We start from the raw sequence: 16,853 nt of genomic DNA, 5'->3' as shown, positions 1-16,853 counted from the left end.
AAACATTGAAGAGTGGGAAAATATTTGCAAACCCTATATTTGACAAAAGGACTAGTATTTGGAATATAAAAGTAAACTCTCAAAACTCAACATTAAGACTAATAATCTAGTTAGAAAATAGGTGAAAGACATGAAGAGACACTTCACCAAAGATAATATACAGATGGCAACTAAGCACCCGAAAAGATGTTCAGCATCATTGGCCGTTGGAGAAACCCAAAGCAAAATCACAAGATATTACTACATACCTATTAGAATGGCTGAAATGAAGAACAGTGACAGCATTAAATGCTGATGAAAAAGAGGAGAAACTGGATCACTGGAACACTACTGCTGAGAATAAAAATGGTGCAGACACTCTGGAAATAGTTTGACAGTTTCTTTATGCATGATAGTTTCTACATGCAACTAACTATCATAGGACTCAGCAATTGCACCCTTGGACATTTATCCAGAGAAATGAAGATTTTATCTTCACACAAAAGCCTATACACAAATGTTTACAGCAACTCTATTTAAAATCTCTGAGCATTGAAACCGATCCGGATATCCTTCAGCATGTGAGTGGTTAAACAAACTGTGGTACCCCATATATGGAACACTGCTACTCACTACTCAGCCCCCTAAAAAGGAACAAACTATTGACACATGAAACAATATGAATGAATGTCCAGAAAATTATGCTGAGAGAAAACAGCAGTCCCACAAGGTTCTATACTATATGATTCCATTTATATAACTGTTGAAAGGACAAGATTATAGAAATAGAGAACATATTAGTGGTCACCAGGAGTAAAGTGGGGAGGGCTATCCAAGGACAACAGGAAGGATTCATGTGATCCTGAAAATGCTTTATCTTGATTGCACCAAGGGTTAATATCCTGGTTGTGAATTGTACCATAGTTTTGCAAGATGTTACCATTGGGGAAAACTGGGTAAAGGATACCAGAGATTCCCCTGTATTATTTCTTACAATTGCATATGAGTCTACAATTTTTTCAAAATAAAAAGCTTAATTTTAAAAACCCTGAACATCTTACTATATCACCTCTCTTCAGTAACATTTTAATCACAGCTTGAAAGATAAAATCAAAATGCTTAACGATGCTTGATTACAGCCTATATGATTAGAACTTGCATGGGCTAACCCAGTGATTCCCAGACCTGGCAGAGTTATTTACAAAGCTTATTTAAAAAATACTGATGCCTAGGTCCTAGTCCAGCTTATTTAAATGAGGATCTCTTTGTGCAACTATGCATTCATTAGTGTGTTTATCTGATTAAAATCTGTCTCACCACCAGACCATAGGCTCTGTGAGGGCAGGCACTAGGGCTGTTTATACTTTCCAGTGTATTTCCAGCACCTAAATCAGTGTCTGTCACCCAGGAGATGCTCAGTATTTGTGAAGCAAATGAATCAATGAATAGAGGGGAAACAGACATATCCTCCTCCCCTCTCTTTCTGCCTCCCTGAACCAATGAAAGAGATAAGGAGCCTTCCCTGGTTTCATTCCTGTCTCTCCAGGGCTCCATTACAAAATTGCAGTGGGATCACAGCAGTCCTCTGAGAGATCTAACCCATACTAGGAAATCTGGAAATGATGACAGTGCCTCCTTCTTCACACTCGATCAACAAATTTAATGGAAGTGAAACAGAAGCTGACAAGGAGGCTGACATGACACATACTCTTACTCATGCAGAAATAATAGAAAAATCTTTTAAATGGAGCAAAAAAAAATTAAAGACATTGACAAAGAAATGAAAAAAAAAAAAAAAAAGGTTTTAGGAGAGGAGAAAACCTGGGGGCAAGGAAGCTCCTAACTTTCGACCTAATAATCACATTTGCAGAAAGTCTCTCTTGTGCTGCTCATGGAGTGGTTCACATAATGTTAACGTGTGAGTAAGATCATGCAAAGAGAAAGGAATTCAGCCAATTCCAAGGTATTCTTGGGCTTATTCTGTCCTATTGCTCCGCCCCCACCCGAGCATCTATATCAACATTTGCAGTGTGAGTACAACAATTTAATATTTTAAACAATTACTTTGAGACATTGCAAGTTCTGGAATTTGGTCAGAATCTCAGCCCACAAGTCCACAAACACCAGAGTGTGGGAAATATAACTATATATTTCAGTAACGCTACTTAATTTTTATCTCTGCACCACCACCACCACTACCACTACTACTCATTCTACCTATCTGATGGTAAGCTTGTCCTTTTAAAAATCTTGGCATCATTTTACTCACTCACATACAGTATTTAAAAAATTTTGGTGTCGGGGGGGCGGGTTGCAAATACTGCCTAGAATTATCAAGGCTTCCAGAAGTGAAGTATTGTGGGGTGGAAGGGCAGCAAGGCCTTTCATTTCTGGCAGCTCTGCTTTTGGATTCATGGTTTGGGCTTGGGAACCTTTATTAGGCTGCTTATAGTTACATCTGCCCAGATGCTCTCTGGCCTTGCTTGCACACTGACAGAGATACTGGAAAGCTGGTATAGCACCCTTTTCTTTCCCTTCCCTCTCCTCTTTCCAAACAGAATGGCTTTCTAGTGTGGAGTGAAAAGAAGACTCACTCATTCCCCTTCCTGAGATATCTTGTCTCAGGAAAGTATCTTGTCCCAGTTTCCTGGATCCCAAACTTTGGGAAACAATGGCAGGAAATCTAACAGGCTTTCCTCTCTCACTGGAGGATATGAACACAGGCCAAAACATCTGCTGGAATGGGGGTAGGTTTGAGGGAGAAGAAAAAGAAGGAAAATGAGATACACAGTGATGAAAAAATAGTAGATTATTCCAATATGTTGTCTTGGAATGACGCTAACATTATTACATGCTTACATAGTAAGCCAAGTGCTCTGGTAAGTGCTTTATGTGGATTATTATGGAGAAATGCTCACAATCTGAAAATAAGTTGGTATTGTTATTCACATTTTACAGGCAAGGAAGCTGAGGCTCCAGGAGGTTTACTCATTTGACCAATATTACATAGCTAGTAAGTAGCAGGGCTCAGATTTGTGCTGTTTCTGATTCCAAAGCCCATGCTTTTAACCACCACAGGAAAAGATAGTGATGTTTAAGATCTTGCAGGATGGGAAAGTATATGAACCCATTTTAGCCCTATTTTTCTAACCATGGGGATTGAAATAAAAATAATACAGGTCTTAAGCAGTGGCCTCAGTCAATAGAAATATTTAATTAACCAGGATTCCATGAAGCTTTTCTGGCCTGGCCACTTTGCCTTCCAGCTGTGATAGTTTCTCCTCCTAGTTCCCAGCTCTGTTCCTGTCTCTGGTTTCCTGAGTGTTACTCTCACTGCCTTTCTTGGCACCTTTATCCCTGTGGTTCTACCTCTTGATCTTTCTCTTTCTTGACCCTGGCCGTACTCCATGGCTTCTGGTTCATGATGAAGAAATTTATGCTTAAGTTTTGCATTCTTCTTTGAGAGCTAACCCAGTGGACCTTAGCTAGGGCTCATGTCAATGGCTCTTATGAGTTCTTTCACTTTTGTCAGCTAGGTTTCCCTATGAAGTTCTCCAGTGCTCTTTCCCAGTTCCCAGATGCCCACCATGACCAGCCCTCCAAGGTCACTTGGTGAGCGTTTAAGCCCTTAGGTCTCAGCAGTACTCTGGGAGAGGACCAACATCTCCTGCTGTGGCAGGTAACTTGAGTGTCCATGTATCTCAAAGAATCTGTACTAAGAAACCATGCAGAGAACTATTCCATGTAATGCATACAGCCAGGCCGGGCAGCACCTTAACGGAGAGGACTTTTAACTCACAGGGAAGCCTTTAACAACTATCCTGAGGTGAATAAAAGGCTTAAAATGATTGACTTGTCAGATAGGCATGGTTTTTAAAAACAAAAACTGTCCCATTAACCTTCTTGTAGCCCCAGGAGTTATTGAGCTGTGTGTATCTACTACCACAGTCTTTAAAACTACCACGTTCACTGCCATGAAAATAGCTTGGCCAAAGTCACAGTTGGGTTACCAAGGTACAAGTAAAAACAGGAAAATAATGGGACAGGTGGGAGTGGGGACACATGTACACATAAAAGTGAGGCAATTCAAAGAGAAAATAATTTAAGTAGTTATTATAGAAACACATATTGAAATTTGTGAATTTGTTCTTCAAAATTTCTGCCTCCTCTGCCTCACTTCAATGGTGCAAAGTCTGGTTCTGGTGGGATTATTGATTATGGATCTTCCTGCCTTTACCTACATGGTCTCTCTTTATAATTCTCCAATTCCTGTGAAGAGTTAATATCATCCCCAGTGTAGACATGAGAAAATGAGGCCCCAAGAGGTTATCAAACATTTGGGCAGGGTCTGGTGGACAAAAAATGACTTTTCTGTTATATCACACTGACTGTAGTAGGCCCTAAGGAGTAGATTTAGGGATTTGAGGAAGAGCCCATATATCTAGTTTAATGGCCCTTTGTTAGTCTTCAAATTAAAACATGTAATGTCTGTCGATTCTGACTTTATGCAAGGTTGATTAGGGCCAGAATAGAAAGTACTATATTTGCAATATAAGGAACTTCTCTTTGGGATTTGATTAAAAAATTGGTAGAGCAATTATTCTGGCTGGGGAGTTTTTAAAAATGTTTATGCCTGGGTTGCACCCCATGCCAATTACATCAGACTCCCTTGGTATAGACCCCACACATCAGTATTTTTTAAACTCCCCAGGTGTTTTCCCCTGTGGCCAGGATAAAAAACCAGGGCTCTAAAGCAGTGGTTCTCTAACATGCAGCAGAATCACCTGGAAGGCCTGTTAAAACATTGGTTGCTAGGAGCCACTCCTAGAGTTTCTAATTCAGTAGGTCCGGCGTGGGTCCCAAGGATGTGCATTTCTAATAAGTTCCCAGGTCACATGATATTCCTGATCTGAGGACCATACCTGGAGAATTGGGAAGGTAAGTTGAGCGAAAGTAAAGCTAGTATATGCTTCTGCTCCCTTTCTTCCTGTTTATGAGGTTATAAGGAGTTTGCGTCTGATTCTCCTTCATGTCTTTGCAGAATGCTGACTCACCCAACAAGAATACTAGAAGAACATCATTTGTTGTGTAAATGCTAAATAGTCTGTGAGCATCAGAAATGTTTTTGAATAAATCAGGCAGGCAGGGCTCAGTGGCTTACACCTGTAATCCCAGCACTTTGGAAGGCCGCAATGGGTGGATCACGAAGTCAGGAGATTGAGATCATCCTGGCCAACAAGGTGAAACCCAGTCTCTACTAAAAATACAAAAAAATTAGCTGGGTATAATCCTAGCTACTTGGGAGGCTGAGGCAGGAGAATCGCTTGAACCTGGGAAGTGGAGATTGCAGTAAGCCGAGATCGTACCACTGCACTCCAGCCTGGTGACAGAGCTAGACTCCATCTCTAAAAATAAAAATAAGAAGTAGAAAAATAAATCAGGTAATGAATCCCATCAGGCTTTGAATGAATTCTAAGGAGTTTACCGCCATTTTCAGTAGGAAAGTAAACATCTTTCAAATAAAATGTGTCCTCAAATTTAGTTGTGCTACTCATTCTAACAGCATTTTTTAAAGCCTTTGCGATTACTCCTCTTTATTATTTTTAGTGAAGTCAAGTTATAAAGTTTGTGGACCAAGATAAAACCTTGAGTCTATCAGGGTAGGGTTGCCAGAATTAGAAAACAAACAAACACATGTACACACACAGGACATCCAGTTAAATTTCAGTTTCAGATAAATAATGAATAATTTTTAGTATAAGTATGTCCCATGTAATATTTGACAACCCTGAAAGGTGGTAAATATTGGAATGGGAACGACATAAATGCCTGCTGTGGAGAACTGGGACATACCATATCCATTTCTGTTTTATGGACACACAGGATAACTTACTCGATATTGTATCTTGTTCATTGAGAACTCAATAAATATTTGCTGAATTGATAGAATATGAATACCTAAGATATAAATGCAATATATGAAAGTGCTGAGTGATTTCAAAGAAGGATGCTTGATCAACTTAAGATGGCAGTGTCTTTTGATTTAGTTACCCCACTTTGATCATTGTCTAAATCACTGATTCTTAATTGAAGATGATTCCCCTATACCAGGGGACATTGGCAACGTCTGGACATATCTTTGATTGTCACAGGGGGTGGGAGAAGTGCTATTGGCATCTATTTGGTTGAGGCCAGGAATGCTGCTGAACACCCTATGACGTACAGAACAGCCTCGGGCAACAAAGAATTATCTGGCTCAAATGTCCACAGAGCTGAGGCTGAGAAATTCTGGTCTAGATCATAGTGCACAGGATTTAGCAAATCTTTTGTTGAATTTTTCTGACTGTGTCCTGGAGTGTGTTGGTCTCTCACTCTTCCAGGTGTCATGGGAGGAAAGATGGTGTCTCCTATTTGCTATACTGTGAAGGAATGGGTGGAAGAAACTTGATATGCTTCTTCAAAGTCTTACAAAACAAGGAAGGTGCTACTGAGGTTCCAGAAAAAGTCCCAATCTTTAATTGCTGCTCTTCTTCCTATAGCCTGGCCTAGATTTGAAGCTTTTGAAGAGTTGATGCAGGAACTACGAAATTTGGGTGAGTGCACTACATCAATCTCCCCTTCTTTAGTGAGGGAGACATAATTTTTGTCTCAACCTTCCAATTAGTTCTGGCCATCCAGGACTTATTTGCAAATGGTAATTGGAGGAGGTGCTGATCCAACACATATCTGTTATTTTGTGTACTACCACTATTGCTGTAATACGTGCACTTTCTACTAAACACAGCAACAATGAACATTCATACTACATTGAACAATATCTTATGTTTTCATTTATGTTTACCTCTAATGAACTATACAACATTTTATAGACATATATTCACATTACAGAACTAATTAATTCTCATGATACCCATGGGAAGCAAAGTGGGGGTGGGTTATATTATTCCCATTTTAACAGGAGATAATTAAACCTTGCCTGGAGTTACACATTGACTATTTGAAAAGCTAGAAGTAAATTACAAGTCTTGACAATGGTGCCACATCTGCTAGCCAGCGCAGTGTTCCGCTGATGGCACTGATACATCAGTCCCTGGTTAATGCCCAGGCATAAATGTCTAATTTGAAAATCCTTTTTAAATGTAACATGGCAGATTGTGAAGGGTGGTTGCTAATTAGAGAAGAAGGATAACATAACAAGGACATTTTCATTGCTAGTGGTTTACCCTTTTCAAACAAACATACCAGTGAAAAGTAGAAAAGAAAATCATACATTATGGTTCAATAATTGTTTACTATGGGCTACTTGGTGCCAAGTCCTATGCTAGGAGCTCTGAAAGATGAAAGCTAAATATATATCTTTGATAGATATTTAATATGTAGTTGAAGAATCAAGACTTACCTGCAAGAAACATGCAGAGCACTGTAAAAGACATAATATAATCAAGTGCCAAAATGTGTGTATAGGAGGCTTTTGTGTCCTGGAAGACAGACATCTTTTATTTAAAAAAGGTGAAACTGGGGAGAGTTTGTGTGGCAGGACTGTGGCAGCAGTGACAGCAGTTGGCACCGGCCCTTGCGTCTGGCTCAGTCAGGAGCTGGACTTCCTGACCATCGCCATCCACATGCTCTACGCCCGGGTCTCAGAGTTCAATGTCTACTTTGAGAGGCCTGACTTCAAGTTCTATGCCAAGCTGTACTTTCTCAGATTAACCCTTCCTGGAAAAATTGTAGAAAATGGAAGCCACAAGGGTCCTATGGCGCAGATAAAGGAATTTTTACCATTCGCCTGCCTAGGGGCTAGACATGTTAGCTGCTCTTCTGGCACCAAGAAAATCCAGGACAGCGAGATCACTTCTGGAAGAAACAGGTGCTTCTGAGATTCCTGAAGAAGTAGACGATGAAGAGTTTGATTGGGAAATTGAGCAGACACCCTATGGAGAGGTATCAGAAAGTGCTATGAATCCACAGTGCCACTATGGATTTGGAAACTTACAATCAGGAGTGTTTCAGTGGTTACAGGATCAATTGAGTGATGTTATTGATATTAAGGATCCAGATTTCAGCCCTGTAGCTAAACCAAGACAGAAGTGCCTGGCCACTGACCTGGCCAATTTTGATCCTGATCATTATCTAATTGACATTTTTGAAGATGAGGCGGTTGAACAGATTTTGAAGTACAATTTGGTGGTCTGACAAATATTAAAAAATGATGGCTTTTTTGGAAAAGAGTCAGGAGCAAGAAATCATGCTTCTTTAGTGTCTTTTTCTGAAGAAGAGAAATATCAGCTACAAAAATTTGTAGATGATTTGTCAATACAAAATTTGTCAGTAAATCTTATCTGCTGGAAAAGAAAACCTGTTGTCAAGTGTACTACAGTTTGATTGATGTCCTTCTGGAATATTGCTATGAAACCTGTGTCACTGAAGGAGAGAAGAACGTTGAATCTGCATGGAATATCAGGAAACTGAGTCCAACATTATGGTGGTTTGAGACTTGGACTAATGTTCATGCTATCATGGTGTCTTTTGAAAGAAGGGTGTTGTGTTACCCACTCTACTGCCATTTCAAGCTGGTGATGAAGGCCTACAGGAACACTATAAAGATATCACAACTAGGTAAAAGTACAGTTTTAAAGTGTCTCTGGATATTCACAAAATTTTTCAGGAAAACAACACAGCATACATACTGAATGATCTCTACATCTCAGACTACTGTGTGTGGATTCAGAAAGTTAAATCTAAAAGTTGGCAGTTCTTGCAGAAGCCTTAAAGGAAGTCTCCCTTACAAAGGTCCAGCTGGGGTTAGAACTGGAAGAGCTAGCGGCAGCAGCACTTCTTGTCCAGGAAGAAGCTGCGTTAAAAGCAGCCCATTCAGTTTCTGGGCAGCAGGCACTTTGCTCCAGCTCTGAGGCAAGTGATGTAGAGGAGTCAGACAGCACCGTGTCATCTGGAAATGAAGACTCAGACTCAGATTCAAAACAAGTTAAACTCAAAGATAGTCCCTCTAAGACAGTCAGTTCTTTGCAAGGTCCCTTTGTGGAAAGGAGTGCTCTTCTTATTGTTGATGGTGGAGTATGCAGAAACATAGCCACCCAGGAATCCGATGCCAGTCAGGGAAAGCCACTTGCCTCTTCCCGGCGTCTTGGAGTGTCTGGGCCTCTGACAGAGGAGTGTGGGGAACAACTGAAGACCACAGTTCAGGTTTCTGAACCCAAGGGCACCACTGCTGTAACAATATGCAGGAGAGACACAGCTGTCAGACACCAAATAATTGTAAGTGGTTTTATTCATTGTTAAGAAATATGTTAGATTTGGTTTCATTTATGGAATGAAAATTCCTCATTTTTACTTTGTAATTTTTCTTAGTATATACAGTCAGCCTGCTATATTTGGGTTCCACATCTGTGGATTCAATAACTGCAAATCAAAAATATTTAAGAAAAAATTGTATGTGTACCAAAAATGTACAGACTTTTTTTCTTATTCTCTAAATAATACAGTATAACAGCTATTGCCACAGCATTTACATTGTATTGGGTAATAAAAGTAGTCTAGTGATGACTTAAAGTGTATGGGAAGATGTGGGTAGGTTATATGCAAATGTTGTGCCATTTTTTATTAGAGACTTGAGCATCTGAGGATTTTGGTATCCTCAGGGGTCCTGGAACCAACCCCCCAGAAACTGGGATGACTTTATGACATTGTTTTTCAATCAGTGAATGTTTTTCCCTTTTGGTTTCCTTGCTGCAACTGTGAAGATAAAGTTAAAAAGTATTTTTACCAAAGCGTACCTAATATTTCAAGCTGAAAATAGTTGTTCTACTGTCAGTGTCTCCAGAATATAGAGCCCACTAATATTTTTATTTTAACTTTACTGAGGTATACTTGACACCCGATAAACTGCACATATGTAAAGTGTACAATGTGTTGGCATATGTATACGTCATGTAAAACTATCACCGCAATCGAGGTGAGGAACAGACTCATTATCCTCAAGTGCCCTTGTGCCTTATTAGTATGCATATCCTAGAATTCTATGTAAATGAAATCATACAATATGTATCTCTTTTTTGGGTCAGGCGTATCTTACTCTGTATAATTATTTTGAGATTCATCCATGTGATAGTGTGTGTCAAGAGTTTTTGTTTTTGTGTTTTTCATTGCTGAGTACTACTTCATTGAATAGATTTGTTCATTGGCCTATTGATGGACATTTGGGTTGTTTCCAGTTTGCGACTGTTATAAATAAAGCTGTTGAACATTTGTATACAAAAAAAAAGTGAAATTGGAGATGGACCTTGAAATATTAGTAAGATTAAGTGGCCAGTGGGAATCTGAGGAAATAGGATTCAACTAGAAAAGAGGGTTAATGAATATAGGTAAGGTTGTTCTTGCTACTTTCTGGAAGAGATTAAAAACTTGGGAGCTCTCAAGTGGTTGTTTCATGGAACTGAAGGCAAAAAGCCAGAAAGCAGAGGGACAGAATAAATAGAAATGCAGAGAAGATAGAGGAAAGACTTTCTGGGTTCTTTTCAACACTCCAGTTCCTGGTTCCCATCTCATCCTGAGGCTCAGCTGCATCCCTGATCTACCCCGGTGTCTTCAAATAAATTCCAATTTTTGATCGATGAATAGGAGAAGCCAAGCAGTTATTGAAGCCAGGAATCCTAGCCAGGGACACAGGAATGAGCACAGAACCTTGAGTATTATCAGATCTAAGCCTCGGGACCAATACTTGGAATGACCTTTGTTGTCTTCACCTAGCTTTCTGGTTAGCCTAGGTTTGGAACCTGGGTTGGCCAGAAGAGTTTAAAGGGGTAAGGGAGGGCTCCTGAGGGTCTTGCTCCTGTTACTCAGCCTACGTGGTTCTGGTTTCCATTGAGACAAATGGAAACACAAATTCCATGGACACACAAAAGGCTCCTTGCTTCCAGAGAACTATTTGAACTTTGACTACAGGTTGTTGGTAGTGATACCTATAACCTCTCCCATTTAATTCACCAGTTTAGCTGGTGCAGAAGACAGATGGATCTTGAAAAATGACTATGGAATGTCATAAACGTAATCAGATGGGGACTCCAATTTCAGCTGCTTTCCCAGAATTGGTACCTTTATTGGGGCAGATTAACACATTGGTATGCACCTGGGGCAGATCTGACATTTGGTATGCACTTATTTACCTGGCTAATGCCTTTTCCTCCATACCAATTTGCAAGGTTCATAAGAAGTGATTTGCTGTTACCCAATAGGGGCCATAATATGCCTTCCAGTGTTGCCATGGGCTCCATTAGTTCTGCTCGCTGCCATAATAGTTGATCTTAGAATCATAGACGTGATCTTGTCTAGTTGAATCCTATTTCATCGGATTCCCACTGGCCACTTAATCTTACTAATATTTCAAGGTCCATCTCCAATTTCACTTTTTTTGTATACAAATGTTCATAACAGCTTTATTTATAACATAGAAGTGATCTTGATTGTTCTGACATTTCACAAAACATCACACTGGCCCACTCTATTGATGACAATATGTAATCATCGCTGGATCCCATGAGTACAAAGTAGCAAGCACTTTAGATGTCTTATGCAAACTAGGGGGGTGAAAGACATACCTACAAAAATTAAGGTGGTAAGAGAGGCCCACCTTCTCAATGGTGAGTGATGGCTATAGCTGAAAGGTCCACTGACTAAAACCACAATTTAAATCAGGTAGTTTACCTTCTAAAGGTAGAAAAGCCATTCATTTGGAATCAAACCACCTACTTCAGAATAGCTGTTTTGGCAAGTGAAGCATCTGCCTCAGTGTTTGCTCTTAGTATTATTTTTAACATGATTTCTAATGACAGATTGTGACTTGGAGGTGATTCATTTTTGTTTCTTAGTTGTCTTGACAGCAACATAATTCATGATATTCTGTGTACTTGAGAATCCTAAAATTTTACAATACAACAATATGATGTTTATTAAAATTTTCCTAAGAAATACACTGGTAGGGCAGGCACAGTGGCAGCTGATGCTTGTAATCTCAGCACTTTGGGAAGTCGAGGCAGGTGGATTACTTGAGCTCAGGGGTTCAAGACAGGCTTGGACAACATGATGAAACCCCATCTCTGCCAAAAATACAAAAATTAGCTGGGTATGGTGGCTTGCACCTGTGGTCTCAGATAGGAGGCTGAGGGTGGAGGATCTCTGGAGCCCAAGAAGTCAAGGCTGCAGTGAGTTGTGACGGCGCCATTGTACTGCAGCCTAGGTGACAGTGCAATGACAGGTAACTCTGGAAAAAAAAAAAAAAAAAAAAAAAAAAAAAAAAAAAAAAAAAAAAAAAAAAAAAAAAACCAAACCAAAACGGGGGGGCATTGGTAAAAATTATTTAGGATTGGATGGACTGAAGAGAATTATTTTTATTAAAGATTTTTTTTGGTTACAAATAATAGTGACTTAAGGGCCATAACTAAATTAAATTTCAAGGAGGGCCAACTCTTAGTGTCTCTTATAATCTCTTCACTTAGAATTTACTTTTACTGCTATGGTGATTTCTCTTTAAATTTCTTTCTGTATTTATTTATGGTTTTATTTTTATGTATGGTGTATTTATCTACGGATTTTTTCTCTGAAGAATTATTTTATGAAATTGAAATTAAAGTGGAAATACTTCTATGCCCTGCTTTTTTCCATGTGCTATATATATATATATATATATATCATCCTAAAATTACTCATGAAAAAAATTTAAAAGGATTATGAAACATTTCAAACATACAATTATAAAAAAATTATGCGAGTACCCTAGACACACCATTTACATTCAAAAAGTATTAATATTTTGAAAAAATTAGTTATCTTGCATGCAGCGGTGGGGTGCATTTTAAAGTACATCAAAGACCAGATGCTTACTTGGACCTTATTTTCAGGAAGTCCAAAGCTTACAGCACATTCTGGATAGCACTGGAGAGAAACCAACACGGGAGATAAACCAGTCATCAGTTTTCTGGCATTCTCTTAGTTTGAAAAACTTTACATCACAAGAAAGCAAGCCTTCCTTTCACCTTTTAGGTGCCAACTGACAAAAATAGCCAGTAGGGCTACTACACCTCGCAGAGCCTTGCCCTCAAAACATGCAGTTGAACTGAATTTCAGGTGTTATTTTAAAGCCGTACGTGACAAACGTATATGACAAATGTACTTTCCTAATCTTCCTGAGAAGAGCAGTACTGTGTCGTAGGGGTGAAAAAGCCAGAGGAGCCAGGAGTGGAGGGTGCAATAAAACGCCTGAATTGGGGCAGACTGCCTCTTTTTGAATCCCCGACTCCTCACTGTGCTTTGGGGAAAACTATGGAAGTTTTCATTGCCTAGCTTATTAAAATGCCACTGCTTAAGTGAAATACAGAGGCGTCCCTAAGAACCACCTGGAGGACTTTGTTAATCATATTGCAGGACCCCAGCCGCAGTTCCTGGTTCTGTAGGTCTAGATGGGGCCGAAAACGAGCATTTCTAACAAATTCTCGGGTGAGAGTGGCGCGGCAGCTCCCAAGATAACAGGAAACCCAAGGGACTCGCGGCAGGCGCTCAATAAATGTTCACTGTGAACATCAGCACCAACCAAGCTGCCCACCAGCAGGGGCCGCGGTGCATGCATCGCAGGGAAGAGCATGGCCTCTGTCCAATGTCCCTGCCGGTACATCACGCCTCCTCTGCAGACACTAGGTTAGAAATGGGAGGCAGCGCTAGCTGAGCTCTCGCTGGATAACGGGAGGACTACCTCGCCAACTTCCGCCTCTGCCAGAGTTCTGCTGTCTCGATTTCGCGGCAGTTTGCTTCTGGCCCGGGCGAGAACCTGTCCTCCGGGCAAGCAAGAGGCCAGTGCAGGACTCCTGTACTCCAGGACTAGGCGGAGGCAGGTGCCGACCGGAGGCCAGGGCCCGGAGTCCGGCACCCAACGGGAGGGCGTGGCGGGGGAGTACGGCGCTCCACTCCCGTCCTGCCAGCTCCCGGGTCGGTTCCGAGCGCCCGCGGCCCGATGGCCAGGCGGAAGATGGCTGCCCAGAGCGCCGCGGACAGTCACGTGTCACGCCGAGCCCGCCGCGCACCCCCTCCCCCGCTCGCCAAGTCCTCGACCCTGCGGGAGGCACGGCCTTGAGCTGTCTCTCCGCCTCCTAGGTGCGGCGCGGGCCGGCCAGGGAGGGCGGGCACCGGGGCGGAAGGCCAGCCGTCCTCGCTGTGCACCCCTAACCTGGGCGCTGAGGCTCTCGGGCAACAGAGGAAAACCTTCCTTCGGGCGACCCACACCAGGTAGGGCTATTGGGCATGCGTGGGCTTCCGCCCTGCCGCCGCCGCTCTCCGGGTTTTTGCTGCAGCTCGGAGGGACGGCGGGAGGTGGGGCCCAGGTGGGGCGGGGCGGCTCTGACGAAGCCGGAGTTTTCACCTCAGGCGGTTAGAGCTCTTGCGCCTCCACGTTCCCAGGCGTCGCCGGAGGCGTTTTTTCTGTTGCAGGAGGAAGATGAGAGTCTATAGTTAGAGAATGAAAGGTCTGCCGTTTCCTCTGAATGATCAACCTGGCGTTAATCCCAAGTGTCGCAGCCCTTGGGTTTGGTGGGAAAGAGAATCTAGGAGTAGTTTGCAAACTCGTGCCCGGCTTCCATCAAGCTGAGTTTGCATTCCCTGCTTTACGCCTAGCTCCAGCGGCTCCCGTCTCCGGCTGAGCTCCTAGGGGCTTACCGTACCTGATTGTAAAACCCGGCTTCCTCCTGGGCTTACTCAGCGGGCCCCTAAAAACCCTGGGGAAAGCGCTCGCCTCCTCAGTTTCCATTACTTGAAAGTAAAATTCAAGGGGTGCAAACCCTGACTGTCCCTTGGTTCAGGGTCCCGCTCCGTGCCGGGAGGAAACCCCGCGGACCCCGCCCGGCCGGCCCAGCTCTCTCCCCGCCCCCCGCCCCGGCCGCCGCGAACACCCGGAGGAGCGGAGTTGCGCGTAGCGCGGGAAGCCGGGCCGGCTCCGGCCGCGGACTGGGCATGCTCGGCAGCCCGGTAGGCTCGCGGTGGCAAGTCGGAAGCGTTTGCACCAGAGGGGCAGCGGCGGCGGGGGGCGGGCAGGTCGGAAGCCAGAAGGACCGGCCAGGGCAGGCTGCTCTCCCCTCGCGCCTGAGAAGCGGGCCGGAGAGAGTGATTGTGGTGCGGAGCGCTGACGCTGCCCTGCCCCGGATTTCATTCCGTCGCGGGGGACTCCGCCAGCAGAATTCCGGCTGCTGCCGTGACTCCAGTGCAAGTGAGTCGTGGGGCCGGGACAGAGAGCCGGCCTCGGGGTCGGATCGGACACCCGTCTCGTGGGCCCGGCCTGATGCCGGGGAGCGGCGCGCGGGCTGCTCTGGGGCGAGGGGGCGTGAGCGCAGCCCGCGCGGTGTCGCGCGCGTACCTGGCGGGCACTCTCCCAGAGCTGCCGGTTCCCGGGGGTGGGCGCGGGGGGGAGGTCCGGCGGCCGGGATCCGGGCTCGGAGGGGGCGGGCCGCCGGCGGGGCTCTCCGGCCAAGTTGGGGCGGGGAGGAAGAAGGGGCCGACAGTGGGCACCTTTTCAGAGCTACTGCGTGCGGGCTGGAAGGCTGCTTGGTGTCGAATTGGGGCGATCTGGAAGCGAGGAGCCTTTGGGCCGTGGCTCGCCGGGGGTTCGGAGACCCCTACAGGGGCCGACTCCAATCACGGCCCCACCCCCACAGCCTCGGCTGCAGTGTGACAGTTGATACCTTCGGGCCAGATCGCAGCCGGCCAGGCGCCCACTGTTTCGGGATCCCCCACTGTGGCCCCTCGATGCCCCCCGACGACAAAACAGGTGGGACCCCCTTCCCCGAGGAGCGCGCCCCTTCTCCCCAGGCCACGTAACAGCCCCCTAGGCTCGCGGGCGGCACTGAGACCCGCAGGGCTGACCCCGCCGGGCGGGGACGTTTAGGGGCAAGGCCTGGAGGGGCATCGGCGCAGCCTAGAACTGGAGAGTCTCTCCAGGACGCGGCTTTTCCGTGACAGAGGGGGTCTCCGCTATCCCCAGGCGACGTGTCAAGGGCAGAACCGCGGCAGCAGCGGCTGCCTCTCCCACCGTCTTAACCCGAACTCCGGCTTGTAGCTTTCCCTCGTGGGCGGGGTAGAGTGCCCTAGTCCAGCTAACGGATTCAGCCTGGAGCCTTCTGGTTAATGCTGCTTTCTTCTTTAGTGCCGCGAAGTAGAAATCGGGATGAGGGTTGTCATGGCCGGAGGGAGCGAAGGGAATCCAGGCAGGTGCTTCTCAGATGTTTGTTTTCACCTTCAAACAGTACAGACTTCAGCGGTTCATGCTTACGAAACCAAGTGAAGGGCTGCTTTCTGAAAGGGAAGTTTATTCTCTATGTTCTGGGGCCTGTTGGCTATTTTAGCCCCCTTGACATTTACCTTCCTGGACCTTTAAAGCTGTTTGGACAGGTTATTTTGCTTTCAGGTTTGGGGATGTTTCTGGTTGGCTCCCTGGATGTGGAAGCGGCGAATGTCTGATATGCTGTGCTGTGAACTCCCCACGCTTCCTGGCACTGGAGGTTGAACATTCAGGGGGGACTGAGTAGGCCGAAGGAGAGGAGTGGGACTGGTGACGTAGGAACGCGATGGGAGTTGCCTAGAGCTGCCCAGATGGAACGAGGTTGGCGGCTGTTTTGGCCTGTGCAGAAGGGGAGAGGGCTGGGCGTTTCATTGGTCGGGTGTGAAATGTCCACGGGCGAAGGAAGGCAGCGGGGGTTGGGTGCCTGTCTGGTCAGTGCTCCAAGGGAAGCCCAGGGATGTTTGGTGATTCAGCAGGTGGCAGCCTGCCAGCTCTGAAGACATGCCGTGGCCAAGCAAAGAAGCAAGCAAAGCAAGCAAGCAGC

The 16,853-nt window shown here is 44.5% G+C and overlaps 1 protein-coding gene and 1 pseudogene across 5 annotated transcripts in view; both read left to right on the top strand.

The window, feature by feature from the left end:
• LOC119472377 overlaps positions 1-14,414 on the top strand; it is a 17,976-nt pseudogene extending 3,562 nt beyond the window's left edge. Inside the window, exons 2-6 of the transcript XR_005201519.1 lie at positions 6,519-6,572; positions 7,360-8,307; positions 8,770-9,252; positions 13,131-13,234; positions 13,763-14,414. The product of XR_005201519.1 is annotated as an uncharacterized LOC119472377 (transcript). The remainder of the gene's footprint in view (positions 1-6,518; positions 6,573-7,359; positions 8,308-8,769; positions 9,253-13,130; positions 13,235-13,762) is intronic.
• SGMS1 (sphingomyelin synthase 1) overlaps positions 14,120-16,853 on the top strand; it is a 326,877-nt gene continuing 324,143 nt past the window's right edge. For 2 of the 4 annotated variants that reach the window (XM_037741281.1, XM_017536359.2), the window contains exon 1: positions 15,123-15,241. The gene's annotated coding sequence lies outside the window, so the exon portion shown is untranslated. Of the gene's footprint in view, positions 14,269-15,122; positions 15,242-15,530; positions 15,800-16,853 lie in introns of those variants that run through there. The other 2 variants (XM_017536361.2, XM_017536360.2) reach the window with 2 other exon arrangements.

This window comes from Cebus imitator, unplaced genomic scaffold (assembly GCF_001604975.1).
Source record: "Cebus imitator isolate Cc_AM_T3 unplaced genomic scaffold, Cebus_imitator-1.0 Scaffold97, whole genome shotgun sequence".
Lineage (NCBI taxonomy): Eukaryota > Metazoa > Chordata > Mammalia > Primates > Cebidae > Cebus > Cebus imitator.
The sequence above is the reverse complement of the archived record's forward strand: the minus strand, read 5'-3'. Positions and strand labels throughout refer to the sequence as shown.